This window comes from Amphiura filiformis, chromosome 3 (assembly GCF_039555335.1).
Source record: "Amphiura filiformis chromosome 3, Afil_fr2py, whole genome shotgun sequence".
Classification (NCBI taxonomy): domain Eukaryota; kingdom Metazoa; phylum Echinodermata; class Ophiuroidea; order Amphilepidida; family Amphiuridae; genus Amphiura; species Amphiura filiformis.
Window position 1 is genome coordinate 47350704 of NC_092630.1, and position 24401 is coordinate 47375104.

Genomic DNA, 24401 nt, shown 5'->3' on the forward strand with positions numbered 1-24401 from the left:
GACCAGTCTTATGAAACGTATTTAAATAGTCATTGGCTGAGATATAATGATTGGTCATCTATCATTGACAAGCAGTCTTTATATAATTGGAGTGCATGCATGATGGTGTGTTAATTTTGCATGAAGTAAAAAGATATGGATCACAGGTTTGTTCATTTGCACAAGGTTTGTGGTATGTAGTGATTTGTTAATAATACATAGACGGATTACTCAGAAAGATGATTGGGTGATGATAATTGTCTCTTCAATCCTCATATTTTCTTATTGTGCAGTAGACTATGCAGTATGCAGTAAAATGTCATATTTGTACACATTTCCCCTCAATATGAAATTCAAATCATAACAAATTACCACATTTTAAAATCAGGAGTAGATGTATTTAGTAGCGCTGAACGGACTATTGGATCGGTTATCGAATTGGTACAAAATTGAAAACAAAAGAAGTTATAGACCCTAAACTGCTTTTTATTCAAGGTTGGAAAGTGGAGAAATACTTTTTCAAAGCTTGATCAAGTTGTCTGGTTTATTTTCTGTTGCTTCGATTCATCAGACAGGGAGCTGTTCAATTGAAGCAAAAGTAATTGCAAATGTACAACTTTACCCAGCTTAGCTTTGACCAAAATACTTTCAAAATAACTTTTTTTCCTTGTACAAACATCAATATCGGATCGGTAGACAAAAGTCATTTCAGTTCAGCTCTAGTGTTTAGAATACAAAGTTGTCTCCTTAATTCATACAAAGAGTCAACATATGTTTACACATCTAGGTACAATTTAAGTACATTTGATTAAAGTTGGAATCACATTGTAACATCATATTTATTTACCTGCACACCATGTTCATTATGTTGGCGCTTCTTCATACAAAGTTGGTTTGACATTTATTCACATAATATAAGAGGAGCTACATGTATGTTCGATATGATTCACTAATACTCATAGATACATGTACAAAGTAACTCCTTTTATAATATGGGCAATATGCTTCTCTTACACACTTACAAAGTTACTTGTGACATTTACAAAATATAAGAGGAGGTTGTGTTCAATATATATTGTCACTTCTCTCTTATCAAGTTTTTTGACATTCATATAATAAGAAGTGATACATTGTACATTGAATGTTTCCATTCTGTCATGAACAGAAATTTACTTCATGAAATCAGAAAGTGGTTCCATATGCTCTGTGTATCACTTCATACATACTAAGTCACTCTTTGACAACTTCAATAGATGCTCTAGCAAGTGAAGGTTTTGCCAAGTCATGCCTTATATTGTGTGTGTTGCCCCAGCATGTACAAGTCCTTGACTAATACAGTCCATTGAGTCCAACACTTATCTTCAGTCACTAAAGGCCACAGGCTGGTGAGATATAGACAACAACAAAAAGATAGACAAGATAGACAAGTTCAAGATTGCAGAGTAAAAAAAAGCAATACACTTGTGTTGTAAAAGAGATTGGGCCGATACAGAGTGTCTTACATTGGGCTATTCCATTTAAAATCCACACTACCCCTGTGGAAGATTTTGGAAATATCTTCCACAGGGGGAGTATGAATTTTAAATGTAATGAACAAATTAGGCAGCTCCATTTGAATTTCATACACCCTCTAAGAAAGATTCAACATGAATCTTCCATTGAGGGAGGGTGAGTTTCAAATGGAGCTGATAAATGTGTTCATTCCATTTGAAATTCATACCCCCTGTAGAAGATATTTCCAAAATCTTCCACAGGGGGAGTGTGGATTTTAAGTGGAATAGCCCATTGAATGTAGTAAAATGTATCTAAAGTCTGCACAAAAAGTAACACAGCTGTTATAAATACACCTATAGATTCAGAACTAATATTTCAACATAGAAAAAAAGGATGATTTATTTACACACATTTTGATACCCCATTCGTTAAATGTCGTTCAATATTAAGAATACAGTAGTGCTTTTACAGAAAAATACCCGAATTTAAAAGTTGCAGTTTACAGCGATCAATGGTTATAAATTATAACCATCACGTAAAGCCCGCCATTATCTTCGCGCTTACTTCAAATCAATACAAATAACTGCAACTTTTAAATTGGGGTATTTTTCTTTCAAAACACTGCTGTATTGTCAATATTGAACAAGATTGGACAAATGGGGTATCAAAATGCGCGTAAATAAATCATCCTTCTTTTTATGTTAAAATATTGTGAAAACAATTATTAGTTCTGAATCTATAGGTGTATTTATAACAGCTGAGTGACTTTTTGTGCAGACTTTAGATAAACATACCAGGTAGCGATGTATCCTGGGCAATGTATTTGAATGTCACATTGCTGCTTAGGAGTTCAATTATTCAATCTGTATACATATTTGGTACATTTGTATCATATCAATGCATCACATTAAATAAATAAATGCAAAATGACAGGTGAATATTTGTACAATACCCCATAGTAATGTAGTATAGCATAAATTTGTTGGTGGGGAAGTTGGAATTGAAAAAAAAAATGAAAAGATAAGTCCATGTCCATGTCTGTGTGTCACGGTCACATACACCACATATATGAAACTTAGATCTTCAGTTTGTGAAATCATGCATACATCTCCATTCTTAGGTTTAATAATATGTGATATGATCAAGCAAAATGAGATGAAAGTCAGCAAGTCTAGCTTGCAGACTTACGAGAAACATGTCAGTATTTCGTATGAAACATCCACAATCATGTGTGCGCCATCGGATTGAAAAGGTACACTCGTTGAACCCTTGGTGCTTGCTATGGATTCCCATTGTAAAAGCCTCTCAACTCAGGGGCTGTGCAATAATTATAAGCCTGGGGAGTAAAATTTTCAAATGGCATGCCAAAAATTCCTTACCCCCCTCTCTGCCTGCCAAAGATTCCTTGCCCCCCCCCCCTCGGCCTGCCAAATAATCTTTTTTGTTTTTGGTTCCCAATTTGCAAACTTTAAATGGTCTAGTCAATGCAAAAAATATATAAAAATGTGGAATTTGATTTCAGTCAACATCAGACTTAATGAAAATAACTGAATTGGTATAGCATTTCCTGTTGGAAAGCATTGCAGAGCAAAGGAAGTTATCATCATACCATTTGCAAATTCCATTTCAATATGGTGATTACTGCATTCACTCCACCATGTCTACTGTGGCTATCTAAGAACAACATCCTACATTTACTTTGATAGCATTAATGCATTTATTGGAGTACATGGATGAATCCATCAATGTGACTGATGCGGCTGTCTGGCTGGCAGTATACAGGGTGCCCCAATGAAAATTTACCTAACATCTGTTGATTTCTTTATATAATTAGTATCAGTGTTTGGATTACTTATAGTTACTAAAATGTTTACTGTATGACCAAAATATTTTATATTTTACTAGATATAGGTTCTTATTTACATGTATAAAGGTTTTGTTATGCGTGTGTTTGTGAATAATAATGTTAATTTACTGGTAAAAAAATGTTATGTTAATCTAGTGAACTCTTTCACAAAAGAAATCAGATCTTGAACATTATGTGGTCAAATATAGCACTTACGGCGTTAGACTCTTGATTGAGGTAAATATGATTAAAGTAAGTAAAAGAACCTTTCAAAATCAGCATTTTACTGCTAAAGAGGCTCTTATGTGACCTCTGTGTCATACCAGCTGTATGAAGTTGAACTGAACAATACAATGCACTAATCATTACATACAATGTTGCAATGAAAAACAACTGCAGCAACAGACGAGGTTAATAATACAGAAGTCAGCGACAGCCTACATCTTGAAATAGCCATAGAAATCTCTAGTTTTTGTATGAATCAACCAAGACAATAAACAGTTACTTCCTTTTCCAAAGAAATTTCAAACCTGACAAAAATCTTAAGACTATATCGTATATTCTCTGTCAGGTGCGTCTTCATTATGCACATACATGTACAGAGACTATTTATGTATACTGGCAAACTAACATTTAGATCATGGAAACAAACGGAAGTGCTTTTAAGTCTACTTTATTTGTGAGAGTTCATCGTTTGGTGTGTCAATGCTATAAGTGAAAAGGTTAGCGTATTGAATTAGGTCAGGACATTATTGGCATCGCAACGCTACTAAAAGCACATCACACCTGAGTAATGAACAAACAGACAAGCACTGTCAAGTACGGCAGCATACAAGCAAACAAAAATACAGCCACAAACAGGTGCCCCACATCTTGCTACATAACAATGATGAAGTGCGTGATTCTGGTTATTTGATTTTTGTCACACGTTTTGACATCGTCCCACACTGCAAGTCAGCCACTTAATTTCTAGACAGATGAAATAGATGTAGGTGTTCAGGTTTGCATTCAACAATCTACTTCTATGTCAGCTAGCAAATATACTACCTGTACATGGACAGGTTGGATATATGGGAATAGATAGACCATCTGTCAAAACTGTGATGCATCAATTATACAACACACACATGGGTTTTAAATTATGCGGAAATTAATACATAAGGCATATAGCTAGAGTAGTAATTATCAACTAGCATTTATCAACTGTTAAATTGGTAATATTTAAATATCTGAAGAAATTGTATGGTTGCACACCACTAACACCAATACATATTGATGGAATATAGATGCATAATTTATTTTAGTAATAACGTGTAGACCTATATTATTTCCATTAAAAATGTGTTTGTAAACACAGGTGGCAAATGCCATTGGCATTGACACATTTACATGTATGAAATGTCACAAATTAAAAATTAATTAAAAAATCATTTACTTAAAAGGGCATTTCGTGATACATAGCCTCATCCGCCACTTTTTTCAAAAAGAGTTGAGATTTTTATACCACTGGAAACCTCTGGCTACATAATATTTGTGTACCAAAAATTTCTTGCAGATTATTTCGTTTAGCAAAAATATCGTCAAATTTGAATTTCGTTCTGGTATACCAGAACGAAATTACAACAGTGGCCTATGGAGCAGTACAGTGTAATACACATAATCATGCATAACTCGCAAACGCAAAATCGGAATCCACTGAAATTTTGGGAATAAGCTTTTTTCTTGGATTCTCTACTGAAAGATGTCATAAAAAGAGGATGCTTGGATCACGAAATACTCCTTTAATTTGCTGTAATGATACTTTCTTTAATTCGCCTTCCTAATTAATTGCATATTTTATTGGAGTGACTTTTTCCGTCCTTAGATAAGGCAGGTCCTGAGGTATGCACACAATTGTGCATGAGTGTGTTGTTTTCTGCAAACCCATGGAAGTATAATTCCAAAAAACTCAATTATTTGATCAGAGACATTGGTGACATTTGCATTGGAGCAGGTGCTTGCCCATAATTACATGTATTGTATAATTTACATGGATGTAGATCAGAATATTTTGAATAGATAGGAAATGTTGCAACAGCATTGCTTTCCTGAATATTGATAAGTTACATCTGCAAGCGATTTAATTATCACCTGTGATCATCGCATAATACAGTATACAGTGTTAAATTTTAGGCAGATGTGTTCATTCATTTTTACTGGCATATGGCATATCATTTAGTTGCAATGAAGCCAAAAAACATCAAATTTACATATTTGTTTGATACTAGCACTCAAAATATACAATGGCAAATGGCAATTTCCCCCTAAATCCTGCACATGCACCACCAGGAAAAAATAATGAGCAGAAAATATTGAATAGGCACTATTATTGCTTGTGTTTAAAATCACAGATTTACATGAACATATTTTAGTAACCAGCAGGTTAATGAAAAACATTATCAAAATTCAGTATGTAATTGATATATTGTATATTCAGCCAGGAACTGTAGAATAATGAACAACGTGTATGGCAATGTGGAATAACAGATGGTAAGAGTTATTATGGTGTGGTTTCCGGTTTATAGAGCAATTTGCTGACATTAAAACATGGATCACACTAAAAATAATATGTCTATAATATGTCTATAGTTTGATCAGCTCATAATCTGCAGGCCTTTCCATCGTGGATTAATAGCAATATATTTTATTTGGAAAAATGTCTTGTGACATCTCGCCTGAAGTATAAGTCCTATACTTTGTCTACATTCTTTAACACACAATATAGACCAGGCAGATCAATTATATCTTTCTTAACGCGGGTCTACTTTTCGGCGTAGTGGTAAAAGCCTAATAATTCCCGCCGATTACGAGCTGATCAAAGTGTAGTATGAAAGTTCCATGGAAAAACTAAACACAAATTTTGAATCAGGGTTCTGTAAGTGTAAGTCATATGGAACTTGTCTGCTTTGCTTCTTGAATAGTGTATTTTAATGGCAAACAAGCTACATATTAGTTTGTATTTGTGACCCAAGGCATGTGATTGAGGCCTTGTCGGAAGCAAGTCAATCCGACAATGGGAAATAAACCCCTCCAAATTCCCTCAACATTTTCAGAAACAAATTAAGTTAGGGGCCTGATAGGATATGTATTAATCTCATCTTACAACAATCCAATAAATTGACAAGATTTAATGTGTTCAATTTGTTCCAGTAAATGCAACTACAATTACTGACATAAATCCTCATGTGCATATACTGCTGTCAAGTCATACATGTCTTTAATATGAAAGAGACATTCAGGTGACTTTAATTTAAACCTACTTCAGCTCTCTTCAATATCATTATAGACTAGACTGACGTGTAAAGTATTATTTGCTGTGTTTCAAGAAAGTCAAATTTAAAAGAATTTGTCACCTGCCATATATTTAAGTTAATAGTCACCGGTTTGTTTGAACTCAAGCTTCTTCTTTAAGGATATATTGATGAGAGACTCATGTTTAAATCCCAGCCTCTTACAGAAGCTACTGGGACCAACCACGTCAACAAGAAAAACAGTATCGCAACAAGTTTAGTAGTTTTTGTGGCCTCTTTCTCTCTTGTTAATAATTATTAATGATTTCCTGGAAATATCCAGATGCCCAGGTGCAGTTTTAACCCCATAGGGACTACCTGCGGATATATCAGCCTCTAAGAACTATTTTGATTGGCTACTAAGAGAGCTATATCATCTGTTGAGCCAATCAGAGATATGGTAAGAATAGTAAGTAATGGCTGATTGGAATTAATCTTAAAATTGGTGAGAAATCTAAAAGCTCTATGTTCATTGGTTACTCAAATGTTTTTATCATGTAATTAACCAATCAGGGGAACTGTTATAAAGGCAGTAGTGCCCATGGGGCCAAAGATGACATTTTCACCGCACCATTTATATCAACATTGGGCAGGTGGTTACGTTTTTGTTTGACTGACTAATATCCCCATTGCTCAATTGAGATTCGGAAACAAATTGGATGAGATTTTGTTGATTTATAGCTTCAATTGAAATGACCGGTTAAATAACAGTTTTCACCCAATCCAATTAAAGTGTATTAGTAAATTGATGGATTTAGATAGCCAGAATTAAAACAAGGGAGAAGTCACCTGTGCCCTCAAGCATGGATTTGTTACGTCAAACAGTGAGCCTCTGTTACATGTGGATTTATGAGGATTAAAAGCTTCTGGAGTTTAAAAGGCTCAGGCATTGAAATAATCATTTTAACCGTTTTAAAACAAATAATAGTTTGTGGACATCTTGCATGTCCACTGTTTATGTTGCACAGTGATTTTTTGTGTGTCCTCAGTTGATTTCAAACACCAACACACACAAACTACTTAATTATATTTTTCAAGCATGTTTTCTTTTTAATGCTAGCTAATGCCACATGCCATGAGCATTAATAATTGCAGCCAGTCTGTATATTATGTCAGAAGTGATAGATATCATGTTGGTTTTGTAATGAAAGATGATGCTATTTTCATTTGCAGGCGACAGTTCGGTTTTCATTTGCAGGCGACAGTCCGGTTTTCACAGCACTCCATTATCGAGGTTTACACAGACATGTTAGCCATGGTTTAAGTGTTACTAATGTCAAGTATGATTTGTAGTTCAAAGTCTGGACCATATAGGAAATGTCATATACAAATTGGATCTCTTTTCACTATTTAATAATTATTGTTGTTTTATATTATAATAAGGAATGAACAGAAATTTAAATCAGTATTAATACTTTACTTAAGCATAGTACTGTATAGTTTGATTGTATAGTCTGCTACAGTCATTTGAATTTGTTTATTGTCTTCCCAAATATGTGATGCGATCAAGCAAAATGAATCTGATGTCGATCAAAATCAAAATTCAGTTTTCAATTTCATTACATGAGCCATGCTCAGAGCTTTATTTTGCATGAAAACCCCATTATAATTAGACTTACCATTCCTGAGATATGTCCATTTTAGTGTTGCTCAGAACAATAAAATATAAAGGAAGTTGAATTGGCTATATCTAAAAATCAATATTCCCGACATCCGACTCATTTTGCTTGATCACATCACATATGTGAAAGATATTTATAATGTAAAACTAGTCAAAAATAGAAAACCACAGTGAAGACAAACCTAATTTTGGAAAAACTACATAAGTGATACTCCAAGCAAATATGCCGCCCTTTACAGGGACAAACAAGAACAATACAAAATACTAAAAGCTATGCAACAAGCAAGCAAACATGTATGACAAACTTGTATAGAGACAAAAGAAGCTCTCTACAGAGGAGCGTACTGGCTCTGTGAGGGCAATAATTGACACAGACAAAAAAAATCAATCTTTTTGTTTCTATTTTAAACTCAATGAGCTAGCTTTATTTGTAACTCTATTCAAGTGCATCATATTTTAAAAGTAACTTGAGAAAGATGTGGTTTCCAATGGAGATGTTCAAGAACAGGATGAAGATGTAATTTCCTTGATGGTTTTAGCTAAGTACCGCGCATCGATTGATCCTCTCATAATGCAGGAAAGACCTGTCAACAAATTTGTGATGTAATTAAATATTGGTATAGATTTTAGGGAGTTGCGTTAATGCAGCAAGTGTTGCATGGTGAATATCATCTGGGTTATTGGAAGTTGAAAATGGAATTTTCTTTGCATTTTTGATCTAGTTTTCAAGAAACTGTTCAAATGAATTCAGAAATGGTTGTAATGTTGATATTAATGCCAGTTCACACATTTCTGACTTTAATAAAAAGTAAGTTCAGACAGCGAGTTTAATTGACGTCACTACATTATGACTTTTAAATGAGCAAGAAAAGATTTTAAAAAATATTTTCCATCATCTGTAGGTTTTCTTAAAATAATTTAAACTACTGAACGGTACAATATTTACAGGTAGTTCAAACATGCGCTAACTCAGCACAATATGGCAGGCTTTGTGTGTTTTGCTCAGCAAGTGCTATCTACTGAAGATAGTAACATAAAGAAAAAGACATACGTGCATACATGTACATGATGCTGAATTGAAATGAAGCTTTGATTTCAACCTATCCAGGACACGGAACTTAATTGACTTTCCAAAAGCCTTACTTGAGTGAGAAACAAGCAGTTTGATAGTGACAAACAAGCAGTTGTGAACTCATCATTTCCTTGGATTTAATGAAACTTACTGTAAAACTGAAATGCCTAGGGTAGAAACAAGGTTTGCAGTTTTGGGTATTAAATTGATTTTTTTTTATTCCAAATTTAGCCAGCACAGAGTCACAGACTAGTTGTTGCTTGATCAAAGAATTTCTGAAATTCAATGTGCAAAGGATTTGGTGTATTTTGAAGAAAGGGATAATATTATAATATAGCAGAATTTGTATTTGTGTTGTCATCTTTTTCTTGAGTAGTTTACCTTTAAAAATATTTATGAAAAAGCGCTTTCGATGTTTTGTTTTTTTATGATGTTTCTGATGAGGAACTTTAAGGCATCAAGCGATCATGCAATAACTATTCTAAAGGATATTGCCTCTGAAATGTATTCCCAAAAAGCATCAAAACAACACTACAAATATTATTGACCCTTTGACATTTCACTAAATGAGGAAAGAAAAACAAACACAGGACGTATTATTTTAATGACTGTCTGCATGGATGAAGCACTGTACATTTCAATTATAAAGTGTTGTGTTTATCAAATAGGATATTGACTCGCAGCCATAGCAAAGCCATCAGAGAGAGAATTGACACAAGATAGACATGAGATACGTGGCCAAAGATCCAGCCAGCTTTATTTATGCATAATGGATTTGCCTTGATAGTCCACGCCATGTATAAACTCAAGCTAGTGTGCTTGGCTTCAGGCCATTTGCGATGTTGGGGGAAAAAGAATGAGGGTTTACCGTGCAATGTCGTAAACACAGGATTTAAACTGTCATCGCGAGATTGCTCTCATCAGTAAATGATGGACTATATCACGTAACTCTTCAACAGAAAGTGCAGTGTTTGCAAGTCGGGGAAATTTGTGTGATAAGAGTAAAGGGTTTTAGGGTGAAAGATATGGAGTAAACAGGTTAAAGCGTTTTTGTATGGATTGTGCAGCAGAAACAGCTGGTTTGAGTATATATTGATGGAGGTACAGAGGTATTGTCAGAGATAGATAGAATACAATATGACAGGTTAAAGAGGTTTCATTTCCTTTCATAATTAAGTAATTCGTTAAAATATTTCAGTAAGGTGTTTCTGATAGTAGCTTCTGAACTTAATGATATGACCATAGTCTTAGATCCCAGGGGGATGGGGATTTCCCACACACCCAATATTCGACCACTGAGATGGTCCATGCAATTATTCCTCCCCCAATGTTATGCTAATGCATATATATTTTTTACTAACTTCACCTCATATTTGACCAATTGAGCTTTAAAAATTGCACATTTCACGTGCTTCACACACATTTGTTCCAATTCATCATCATATTTGGGCATTTTAGCTTCCAAATGGCAAATGTTCATGCATTTTGCACACGTTGTGTGATTTCTGAGAACTAGATATATTGTACCTGCCTAAAATCAAGTGTCATGAATTTGTGGTATATTGAACAAAATAAATTACATTAGAAAATACTGCATTAATCCTTTCAAATAAAACTCAGTTGATTTAATTACACTGAAAGTGGGAGTAATTTTCAATATTCAATGATTATGTTATTTAAAGAGTAATAAGAGACAAATCAAAACTGGTTATTTTTTACCAGAATATTCATGACTGCTGTCCTTGCACACTATTTGAGTAATCATCAGTTCGCCTGTATAGTAGACTACTTTCTAGTCCCTTTTTGCTCAATAATTCACCATGTGTACCCCAGCTGTGCCCTTCCACAAACCACAACACATCCCCAGTGAGGGTCTATGGCCCGGAGAAGAAAGGGTCATCACACAGTTTTCTGATGGGAGCAGTTCTCGTTATGAATGTAATATCATTGCGAGATGAGTTGATGAGAATATGAATTTCAAAAAACAGCCATGGAAAGTAGACTAAATGTATAGCAATCATAGACTTTTGAAATGTACCAATATTATTAATTTTCTAGGAGGACAAACTCAAGTTTAGAATTAGACTCAATTAGATTGGTGAAAATGATCTTACTGTATCATATATTCATTTACATAAACTCAAGGTAAGGGCTGCGTGGGACGGTACACTTAGCATTGGTGAATATGATCTCTCAGCAGCAGCTTGTTGTCTGTGGTTTTTGAATTGTGTAAAAATATCATCATGATTCAGTAAAGGTTTATACGAAAATAGACCACACCCTATATTTACCCATTTGTACATCTTCACAAGACGTATGAGTCAATCACAGTGTCATGGGCGTGGTAATTGGGTGGATCATATCATACTATTTTGACATGGTTGTAACCAGTGGGAGGGGGCCCTTGTACCCCTCCTGAATAAGGATCTTATCCCTCTGCTACCCCAGTGAACTGACATTTTATAACTGTGTCTTTGGAGAAGGCCATATTTTCACCCCCACCCTACCCTATCCCTAAGACCCTGTGTTTTCCTTCTCTTCTAGATCTGCCACCCACTCAGTTACACAAGTCTGCTCCCGATTTCAGAATGTATACAGCACTTTCTTGGGATTATTAAAAGATTATCCTATTTTGTCAAATTATACATAGCCCAATCTTTGTCACGTAGTTTGAACTAACTGGTGATGATTATATAAGCATAAATTTTAATAATTTCCTAATTTTTGGAAATAAAAGCCAAAAACATGCAATTGTGCATGTTTTCTTACAATTGCAGTCACAAAATTCAAAGACTTGACACAAGTCTATGAAAGCATTCAGAATCATGAATATGGACGGAGATATTATGGTACTCTTAATCTTATTATTTTATGTCAATTTTCAATAATTAGTTGTAAAATAGAATAGAAAATGTGTTTGTTATACATTAGGAGTTCATAGACTGATATTAGACTTTCATAGTCTTGATTGTCGCAGCATACAAAAACACCTGTAAAACGTGTGGTCTGGGCCCTTATTTTCATACATTTGCCAAATATTAAAATTTGTACTTTTGTTGCCAGTTAGTTCCAACTAAAGGACTCTAATTGAGCTGTGTTTCATTTGACAAAACAGGCTAATATATATTTTTAACCCAAAAAAATTAGTGCTGTATTTTTTTGGTATCAAGAGTAGTGGCTTCATCACTGCTGGATTTTAGTGTTTACAAAAAGAAAACATTTTCAGGTAATTGAAGTTTGCGTTGACAATCTCCATACTTTCTTTTATTCCGTGACATTTCACATTCTGTTTTAATTAATTCTATTTATAGAATTTTATTTTGGATGAACTTTCCATAAAACTACAAAGAAAAGTTTGGTGTAAGGAATAAATTGTGTTACTACCCATTTCCTAATTAATTGGCCTTAAGCAACGTTGTCAGTGATGGTACCATAATTTTAGTCGAGGAGGGATCCAAAATGATTTTAATAAAGTGAAGATATCCCTAATTTTTAATTTTGAGTGGGGGGAGGTAATATACGCTGGCAAAGTGACGTAATAATAGAATTAACTACCATAGCAATATGTGAAAACAATTTTTGAATATACCGCGCTGCACTGGCACCTGTAAGATTAGTATCTTTGAAAAGACCGGTATTGTCTGTATTCAATACTATGATTGCAGACATACACAAGTGATGAGTGCAACCTGCTTCTAGTGCAGTGCGGTGTATTCAAAATTGTTTTCACCTATTGCTATGGTAGTTAATCCGATTTATTACGTCACTTCGTCGGCGTATAAATCCCAAGATTTGGGGAAATTCCCCCTGCACCACATTTCTAATTTTGTGAACTTGTTTCAAAATCCTTTCCTTTAAAGTGTTGTGTCATAAAATAAGAACTTATTGGGAATGTTATTAATTCATTTATAAAAAATAGTCAATTACACAAAAAAATCATGGAAATCATATTTCTGAAATTGATCATGTTGATATTCAGATGCATTAGTTTCCAGCTTTCAGTTGCCTCCGTACACACAAACAGATTACATATTAATACGATATGATGATTATTGTGTCAGCACCTTCTCATCAAGAAGTAGATCAGTGTCGTTTTACATTGCTCGCTATTATTTGTGTGATTATTTTGTTTGTGTATCTTAGGCATGTTGTCATTTAGCAGGGTGAGCTGCACTTGATGTGATGTTTTTAGTTTTGAATTTCTTCTTTTCATGAATAACATAATTATATGCCTTGAGTACTTGCTGTTGAGGTTAAGGAATTGATTGATTGCTTTTATGATTTTGTTTTTCAATTTATATCCTGCGTTTACAACATTTGAGTGTAGGTACGAGTAAAATTGAAAGCATTAGTACATTGTACATTAGTTTGTTTCATTTAGTGCAACTATCTACATGTAAATGGGGTCATAGACAATTTAGATACATAGAGAATTTTTTTAGAGATACAATTTCTTCCATTAGCCATAGAAACAACAGCATAAATGTGTGCCCTGGAAGCTGGAACATGGATCAAAATAATAGAAAATAGATCTTATCAGCATTTAGCCTGACATACTACTGCAATATAAAGTTGACAAAATGTATTATGTAAATAATTTTATTACTATGATAATAGAGCTTGGGTGTTCATTAACTTCATTTCACCAATAATGCATGTTTAATAGGCCAAAAGTTATTGTTTGGATTTTCTTTTCATGTCCAGAAAAGAAATTCCGTCAAAATTATACAAACTATCAACAATCTTTGACAAATTGGAACCTCTCACTTCAAATATGTATATTACTATCATATCGGTATTGGTCAAATGAAATCATTATATAGTCGGCAGTGAAGTGCTAGTTGGTTTCCATTCCAGGAATTTATTAATATTAAATACATACCCAGGGGAAAGACATTGAATCCAATCCTGATTTAATATGCGCAAGTTATATCTACAAATATTCACATGAATATCTGATGATTGACTACTATACCCATCATACGGTCTTGTCTCGATATATATATATGTGCCTTTAAATAAGGACAGCCAAAATAATTAATTCAGAAAAAAAATTGATTGCACATAAAAAATGAGATTGATCCCTTGTCTGTGTTTTAGCTTTTTGAATTTAAAAGGGAATGTCTGCCTAGTGTAATTTGTGTCTGCAACTGTGATTTGCCTGCCTGCCTGTCCAGTTAATAATATTGTTAGCATCAATGATCATGTTATTTCTTATGGTTCATGACTAATACATAAAAATTAGACCAGCTTGTATGTTTGTTAAAGGGGTATTTGTGATTCTTGCATTTACTTTATGGTATGTTTCAGTAGATGTCCATGAAAAAAATTTATTTTCAAAATTTGAGTTGATTCTGATTTTGCATTTGCGAATTACGCATGATTACATAGGCTGCATAGGCCACTGTGTTGTAGTTTGCTTTTAAAACCAAACATAAATACATATTTTACAATATTTTTGCCAAGCGAATAAATCTGCAAGATTTCTTTGCACAAAAACATTTAGTAGCTAGAGGTTTCTGATAGTCTCAACATTTTTTTAGAAAAGTGGGGAGATGAAGATATGGATCACGAAATGCCTAGACATTAAAAACTGATGAAATATTAATTTTGTCGCATGTATAAATTGTTATAGTAGTTATGATGTCTGTTCACTGCACAAATATAGTATTATCAGAACCAGTGTTTATTCAGAGGCCGTATGTTACAATTTTGGCCCAGCGAAAAATAAGATTGGGCGCACAAGAATTTACAATTCTGTTTTACAATTTAGTCAATTTGAGAAATTTTGGAGCCAAAATTAAATTGACTTCATTGACCAAAAAAATGCTGCTTCTGTCAATGAAATAATTGTGAAGTTGACACGATTTGTCACAATTATGTGGATGTGCTAATCATTGCAACTATACATGGCAATTGCATAATTTTTAGACATCCTTGGAATTAACTCAAAATGGGTCAATCTTGTACTACAGTGAGCTGAAAGTGTTTGCAGGTGCTGCCTACGTAAACTGACAAAATTAACCTATTTATATGCAAACATCGTTTTAGTTCCTCATGCAAGAAATTACATATAAACATATCAAGCAGACAGTATGATGGAACCATAGAGTCTCAACACAGGGAGTATGAACAGTATCTCTTTAAGTCAAGATTTGTCAAACCTGTCAATATATCAAGGTCCGAGAGGGGGTCACTCAGTATGTGACCTGCTATTCATCCTCATCCCAAAAAGTATTAGAAAATAGTGTCATTTTCTATGTATGGGAGCATCATCATCTTTGGGATGCTTTTGAAAAGGCAACACACCTAAGGGGTACCTGACAGCCAAAAACAGAGATGTTTAGGGTTGCTGATTGACTAAGTATAACATGAATATAATGAAATCAGCCTTATTTTATGTTTTGTTTTATAAGAAAAGTAAGTTGTTTTGTCTACCCATGGCTACTATTTATCTTCGGCAGGTGATATTGGAAGTTATAGAATTAAAACTTGTTATTATTTTTACACCATTAGGGTAGCTTTTGCAGTTTTACGCCATATAGGGGTACATAATTGACTGTCTGCGATATGCCATTTAGGTGCACATTTAGGTTTTTGGACATGCGAGCACTACCCGATTAAGGACGTATCAAACAAAAGTGCGACAACTTCTCTCTCTCTTATCCACTAGCAGAAACCATCCAATGGAATTGTGTGCTGAGCCTCCAAGCATGACTTTGAGATTAGGGATAAGAAAATCAGGGGTATTTTGTTTTTTACTATCTCACCCAAATTCCAATTGTTTAAAGGTTTTTTGAAGTAAATCAGGCATTGAGTTTTGCAATGTGACAGGTGTGCTGTAAATCGCACGCCTGGATAACCCGAGGTGTGCTTTTAGGTGTGCTGCAAATCGCACACCTAAATAAACCAAGGTGTGCTTTTTTCAAAACTGGTGTATGACTATGATTTCATTTTCAGCTAAAACTTAGCAATTGTGACAACATACATGTACTTTTTTTAAATGGCCATGGTAAAAGCTCTGGGGTAATGAATGGTGTATACTGCATAGATGTCCCTGGACTTTGGACTTATTGCTAGTGTCATTTGTAATTTTTTTTTTTAATTAGTTTTTTTTTTTTGATTTAGAATGTCCTAGAATGTCCTGGAACTTTAGAATGTCCCTGGAATTTTTTTAATTAAAAAAAAAAATTACAAAAAAGATTTAAAAATTATAAATTCTTGTTTAAAATAGGCAAATTTGTAAATTATGTTCACATAATAATCTATGAATGATTTTAAAATGCATTTGTTTTGTATGCTTCTTTACTTCATAAATAGGTTGTAATGTGAACATCAATTATAAATTTGCCTATTTTGAACATGAATTTATAATTTTTTTAAATCTTTTTGTAATTTTTTTTTCAAGTTTTAAAAAAAAATTAAAAATATTTCCAGGGACATTTTTAAGTTTCAGGGACATTCTAAATAAAAAATAAAAACTTAAAAAAAAAAAAAAAAAAAAAATTTTTTTTTTTTTTTTTTGTGCGAAAAATCGCACCCTCGGCGTATTTTCAGGCGTGCGGCGCGTGCGAATCGCACTCGCACGCCTTAAAACTCAATCCCTGAGTAAATAATTTTCAATACACCAGATTTCAGCTGTTGTTTTTCTGCCTTTTCCTATAGAAAAGAACATTAATTACCCCTAACCGAACTGAAACTCACAAAACTCACTATGAAAAGCACTGTGCATGCATGGATTTTGTGATGCGATGACATCGCTGGCCAGGCCAGTGAAAACCCTGTGGGTACAGGCTGGTGATCTTGTGCATGGCATGGGAGGGGTCAGAGGGTCGAATCCTGCCAAGTGACTTCTTTGTTCATCTTCTCTTATTTTCCATTTGTTTTTCCCCTTCTGATAGCAAAAAAAAACAACATCTGTTCTGTAAGGGTTAATAATGCTTTTATAAATGTCACATTTTAATCACCTCTGTGTAAGGTCTACTGCATGATAATAAATGTCAGAATGCAGCAAATTTCCCAAATGTCCCATAACAGTACTGGTAGACAATTTTTTGCTTAATTTCAGACATCTGTTACCATTAGTAGGTAGGCCTACATAATAATCAAAGAAGCTCCTCTGATATAATCTATGCATGACCTATCAGGCATTGAATCCTGGGATTGAATCAAATCATGTGATAAACACATTTTGCGAGCGTACATAAATGAGAACTCGAACTTGGCATAATGTGAAATTTCTAGAATTAAGATCCAGTTGTTTATCCATGTGTTGACAATATATGCTTGAATGTACCTACTGCAATTGTAGCACGGTACAATCTGTGCAAGAATGTGTTGAGCCATGGGGTACTTTTAGGAATGCTAAGTGAATGCTAATAAAGACTTTGTGATGAGGTTTTGCCTGTAAGCAAAATCAATGACAACCAAATTAATGTGAGGCTTTCAATGTAAAGAAAGTATCCGAGTTGCTGTAGACCGAGGAAATAGTCCACAAGTAAGAGTGTTGAATCTTGGTGTTAAAGTGCAACCATCGTATACTGTAATAATAAATAATAATTAGGCCTATACACTTTTCATTAAGCGCTTTCTAAAAACACTCAAAGTTCTGTACATTTTGAACAATGGGCTATTCCATTTAAAATCCACACTACCCCTGTGGAAGATTTTGGAAATATCTGCCAGAAGGGGAGTATGAATTTCAAATGGAATTAGCACATTAGACAGCTCTATTTGAATTTTATACACCCTCTGAGAAAGATTCAACCTGAATCTTCCACTGAGGGAGTATGAGTTTCAAATGGAGCTGCTAACGTGTTCATTCCATTTGAAATTCATACTCCTCCTGTGACAGTTATTTCCAAAATCTTCCAAATGGGAAGTGTGGATTTTAAATGGAACAGCCCAATTATCATAATATGACATGCTGTTCAAGCATAACCCTCCCCACATTGGCGATAAAAATATAAAAGATACAAGCAAACAAACAGAGGTAGTACCTTTCATGACTATCTTGATTGATATTTTGTTTTTAATTCCACCTGTGCAATTAAAACAGACATGGTAAAACATCTTTTTTGCAACTGTTTAATTTGACATTCCATTTAAACTCATTAAAACTCATTAGTCTCATTAGTCAATGTACATTGACTCCATGATCATTCAAGTAATTAATATTGGATGCAAAATAACATGTTGGTAATGTGGTACTACTGCCTTGTAAAATTGCTATGTAAAGTTTGGGAATTGCTCTACAAAGCAAAAGTTGCATAGTAAATTTGTGGCTATGCAAAACAAAAGAGTTAAGGTGAACCCTCTGTGGTACAAAGAAACAGAATGATTGAAGCACCAGACCTGTCATCCCAGCTACTTAAAGAATATTGATGCACACACCTTCGTTAGATCACACAACCTTGCTGTGACAGTTCCTAGATCTAACTTGATCAACCACCAGAGATCATTTCTTCCCTTTTCTGCCGGTATATGGGATGCCCATCCTGAACTTGTTGTTTCCAACCAGGTTACGTAAAGCTTCAAGCAGGAGTTAAACTGCTATGTTGGGGACAGCATCTTAATTAGCTTTGACATAAAATATATATATATTAATAAAACTAAAAAGATAATTCAAAAGCTTATATTTACAATTTGCAACCAAACCATATCATGATAATCTATGACTCTAGTGCTTCAAAAGTTTATATTACTTTGTAAAGCATTTTCCACCCTGATGTTGCAATGACATGGGTGTGCATTTCATTGGGCGCAGCTACTAATTGCTAGTGTTCGGTCAAAGTACTGGCATACACACTCACACACTTAAAGATGCCGCATAGATGCACGCAAGAAACAGCTGCCTCAATGCTTTCACTGCCACATCAGGGTTAGGAAATGCTTAAAGATGAAGCGCCGCTTTTGGTCTAAATTCCTTAGGGAATTGGTCAAGGTTAAAATGTATCCATGTAAATTCTGTTCTGTCTGTCATCAAAGTAACAGGTGTAAGTCAGTTCTTCTGTGGAGAACTGGCCAAGCGGGGCTTCCTGATTAAGCTCCAAGTGTCTTTTTTTAATATCCAATTTTAGTGTGTGATAACATGGTTAGTTTTCACTCATCCTTCCCAGTCCTTGTCCTCTAAATCTCCTCCTTTTTCATCTTGAACTCAACATAATAAAGAAGCACAACATTTTGCTTCAATCTTGTCAGAATTCACACCGATTGATTCCACCACTACTTGTTATCGTCATGTTGACATCTAGCGGAAAAAAGTGCATTTAAAAGTAATCATGGCTTTGGCACCACAGCGCAGCTGATTAAAATACCAAGTCATGGTTATGGTATATAGCATGGCAGCTAGCGCATACTGCACACATCCAGCAAAGCCGCGGGCAGAATTTACTCTCACGATTATTACCTGGCCTGCTATTTCTGCGAATGTTTGACCTTTTTCATGCTCAATTTTTCCCAAGCTGCTGTATGCGCAATGTGTCAAGTACACACAATCAAATTACAACATTGTGAAAGGAACACTGTGTAATCCAATTTTATCATGGGGGGAAAGAAGATATAATCGTTTCCTTTCGCTCAGAGGGCATTTCGGAAATAGGTGGCTTTATTTTATTGCCAATTTAAAGGGCAAAGTTAACATCATTTTTTTATTTTAAAATTACTTTTGACACTTAATGTTGTTAATAGTCTGTGTGGAAGTCATGTTTCAAATGAGTTAAATGGAAAATTTCAATTATGCACATTTGGGGATCCGTTTTGCAGAAGCCCTTCTCTATCATCTGTCAGATACCATTATTTTCAAGGTGACTTTATTACCTTATACAATAGACCAGCCATTTTGGTATATCCCAAAAGTATTTGCTATTGAACCCCTAATAAATGTATCATCAATTCAATACACATCTTTATTGTGCATTTAAATCAGATTCAACATTATTGGCAACGTTATTTGTGATTCCATCGCAAAGGCAGGACTTAAATTTTTTAGAACTTAACATGTTGTTTTTTTCACTTATACTAGTGAATTTTATGTCAAGTTGAAAATTTCTGCGCACTTTTGCGCGCAGTTGTCATTTTTTCAGCAGGTCAGCGATATAATTTATTGGCCATTATTTTTTACCCATTATATTCATTAGGCTGAGGCACCCCATTTAGCGTTAGCTTTGAATATTTAATTATTTTGTTTATTTCCTACCCGACTTACCCAGGTAAAAAATAAATAAATGATTAAATGTCCAAAGCTAACGTTAAATAGGGCCCTCCGCCTAATGTGATAGACATCATACCAGTCCACAATGATGCACACACCATGCAAAAATTATAGTATCTTTAGAACTTTTCTTTCCTAACCCTAACCGCCTAAGGGCTTTTTGGTAACAGGAAGGGAAAGAAGGAAAGAATAAAGAGAGAAAAGAAAGAAAGAAGTTGTTTGCTCTGGGTGGGATTCGAACCCGAGACCCCTCGCATGCCAAGCACTCGGTCGGCGACACTTTGCCACAGGTCTTGGGCTTCGCTGGCCAGCGAAACCATGCCTATATATCACTTAGGGCGATTGCGTAATCACACCACGTGGGATGCACGCACAAGCAGCGCATATATCAAGTAGTATTTTGTAGTATACAGGAGGGTTACGGTTAACAATAGTTCCTCATCTGATACCCACTGTATTTGACCGCTGTCCTATTCCTTAGTCTTCCATAGAGGGTGTATGGATTTCAACTGGAATAGCCCAATGGTGAATTGTCACTGCATTTTGACAAACTTGAATTTTAACATTTGCAGTATGAGTTATTGAATCATACATAAGATTGAATGTGCTTAATTTTAAGATCCATTGAAAGATATTATTCTTATTGATGCATTCTGAATTTAAACTGCCACATACCCATCACTAAGATATTATTTAGCATTGTCAAGGTTGTCATACTGGCTGCTAATGGTTTACATATCTCTTAACATTCTGTTACATGTTGTATCATACCCCTAACTGCCTTTGGATACATGAATTTCAACATTCGCAAGTGTAGTGGCTGAGCAAGCTAATAATAACTCAAATTTCATAGTTGCCGACACCAGCTTGAGTAGAGTTGATGAGCTTGCCTTACCTTATCAACATGCATAATGAACAAGTGAAGTATAGCGCTCTATTATGCATGTGAATGAATGAGCTATTTATAAATGTTCCTGCTAATAACATCTTCGTAATTTTGATCAAATTTGATCAAAATGTAGGTGACCTACCATAATGTTTATTTTAGGTAGTATTTCGATTTAATCAAGTAAATGTCACTCTGCTCTCCTAAGACTTCATCACACATTGATGCATTTCACAGATGGAATTAAATGTATTGCTATTTCTAAATACCAAATGACCAAATCTGATCAGTGGCCACAGAAGATATCTTATGCTTCCCATAATGCATTTCTCCCATTTCAATTTTCTGTACTGATTTGCTATCTAGTGCAATATGGGTTAATAGTGACAAAATGTATCTCAATGAACAGAGCACATCCAGATCATGCAAAATATGTTTCTTTCTTGACTATCAACCCATTTAGCCAGTCTATTCTTAAAATGAAAACAAAGAGAACCTTTACAAAGTAATGGGAGTGTCATTTGATGAAATTGGTAGAGTATCATGCTGCAAATGTTTCTGGGAAGGGTATGATATCTTCTCTGATCAGTGGTGGCTCCCTGGAAAAAAATTTAAAATCGTACAAAATCATTGTATTTTGAGAAAATTGTAGCCTTCCTAGTTATTTCCACTCCTGGATCCACCCCCATGCTGATGAGTTTCAAAAAAGTGCAAAAGAGTTTCAAGTCTCAACTGGTTGTCATCACTTTAGTGCTCTGCATGTTTAGCCATAGGAGGCTACAACATAAAAAGTCCAAGTTTTGACTTGAGATATTTTCTCAAAATATCAAGAGCTAGCTGAAGAACCACTGAACCAATAACTAGGCTTGTTTGTACTCATTGTAATACATTGTTCATGCTGATTTTGTACCATTTTCATACCAGTCCACAGTGATGCACACACCATGCAAAAATTAAAGTATCTTTAGAACTTTCCCTCTTAACAATAGTTAATCTGATACCCACTGTATCTGTCCTATTCCTTAGTCTTCCATAGAGGGTGTATGGATTTAAACTGGAATAGCCCAATGGTGAATTGTCACTGCATTTTGACAAACTTGGATTTTAACATTTGCAATATAAGTTATTGAATCATACTCGTACATCTCAAGATTGAATGTGCTTAAATTTTAAGATTCATTGAAAGATATTATTCTTCTTGATGTATTATGAATTTAAACTGCCACATACCCATCACTAAGATATTATTTAGCATTGTCAAGGTTGTCATACTGGCTGCTAATGGTTTACATATCTCTATAACATTCTGTTACATGTTGTATCATACCCCTAACTGCCTTTGGATACATGAATTTCAACATTCGCAAGTGTAGTGGCTGAGCAAGCTAATAATAACTCAAATTTCATAGTTGCCGACACCAGCTTGAGTAGAGTTGATGAGCTTGCCTTACCTTATCAACATGCATAATGAACAAGTGAAGTATAGCGCTCTATTATGCATGTGAATGAATGAATGAGCTATTTATAAATGTTCCTGCTAATAACATCATCGTAATTTTGATCAAATTTGATCAAAATGTAGGTGACCTACCAGAATGTTTATTTTAGGTAGAATTTCGATTTAATCAAGTAAATGTCACTCTGCTCTCCCAAGACTTCATCACACATTGATGCATTTCACAGATAGAATTAAATGTATTGCTATTTCTTTATACCAAATGACCAAATCTGATCAGTGGTCAGAGAAGATATCTTACACTTCCCATAATGCATTTCTCCCATTTCAATTTTCTGTACTGATTGCTATCTAGTGCAATATGGGTTGATAGTGACAAAATGTACCTCAATGAACAGAGCACATCCAGATCTTGCAAATTATGTTTCTTTCTTGACTATCGACCCATGTTTAGCCAGTCTATTCTCAAAATGACATGCACAAAGTAATAGGAGTGTCAATTGATGAAATTAGGTAAAGTATCATGCTGCAAAGGATTCTGGGAAGGGTAAGATGTGTTCTCTGATCAGTGGTGTCTCCCTAGAAAATTTTGTAAAATCATGAAAAATCAGTGTATTTTGAGAAAATTGTAGCCTTTCAGCTCCTAGTTATTTCAACTTCCATGCTGATGAGTTTCAGAAAAGTGCAAAAGAGTTTCAAGTCTCAACTGGTTGTCGTCACTTAATGCCCTGCGTGCTAATGTAGCCATAAATAGGCTTCAACATAAAAAGTCAAAGTTTTGAAATATTTTCTCAAAATATCAAGAGCTAGCTGAAGAACCACTGAACCAATACTAGGCTTGTTTGTACTCATGTTAATACATTTTCCATGCTGATTCCAAATATGGTCATGAAAATTTACAATTCTGAAATTTTTGAATTTTGAATTAAAAAAAAAAAACTTGTTGTCTGCAATCGACACTCGCATGGAGAGGGCTAAGGTACATAGGGATGAACCAGTATAGATAGTACCACCTGGATCCCAGCAATAAACCATGGCAAAGAAACCCTACTAAAAGTAAACCAAATTTCACATTGTAATTTAGTCTGGCAGGCAGTTACTGCATTAAAGCTGGAGCCTCAGAGGTACATAGGAAAGAACTAGTGTATGCGTACCACCTGCCTCCCTAGGCCCTATAATGAAATCAAAACCTTGTACATGGATGCTTCCTAACGCATCTAGAAATTGCTTCTCGCCATCTTCTGTGTCTACAGTATTTACAAGACACTTTTCTATGGCATCTTTTAAAAATAAAGTAGAGCCAACTGTTGTGATTACCGCGTATTTCATAAAATTAGTTTGCTCTACATGTATTTTGATGAAGTTAATTGCTCTACATTATATGCAAGACTGACACAACAAAAAGCTGACACAACAAAAGAAAGTGATTATTTACAATTTGAAACCAGTGTAGAATTGAATATTTTTAATATTTTTTATTATTATTCAGTGTAATACAGACATGAG

At 34.6% G+C, this 24401-nt stretch overlaps 1 protein-coding gene across 1 annotated transcript in view; it reads left to right on the top strand.

Moving 5' to 3' along the window:
* Window positions 1-24401, top strand: part of LOC140148623 (phosphatidylinositide phosphatase SAC2-like) — an 87043-nt gene that overhangs the window by 36436 nt on the left and 26206 nt on the right. The gene's annotated exons all lie outside the window — the stretch shown is intronic.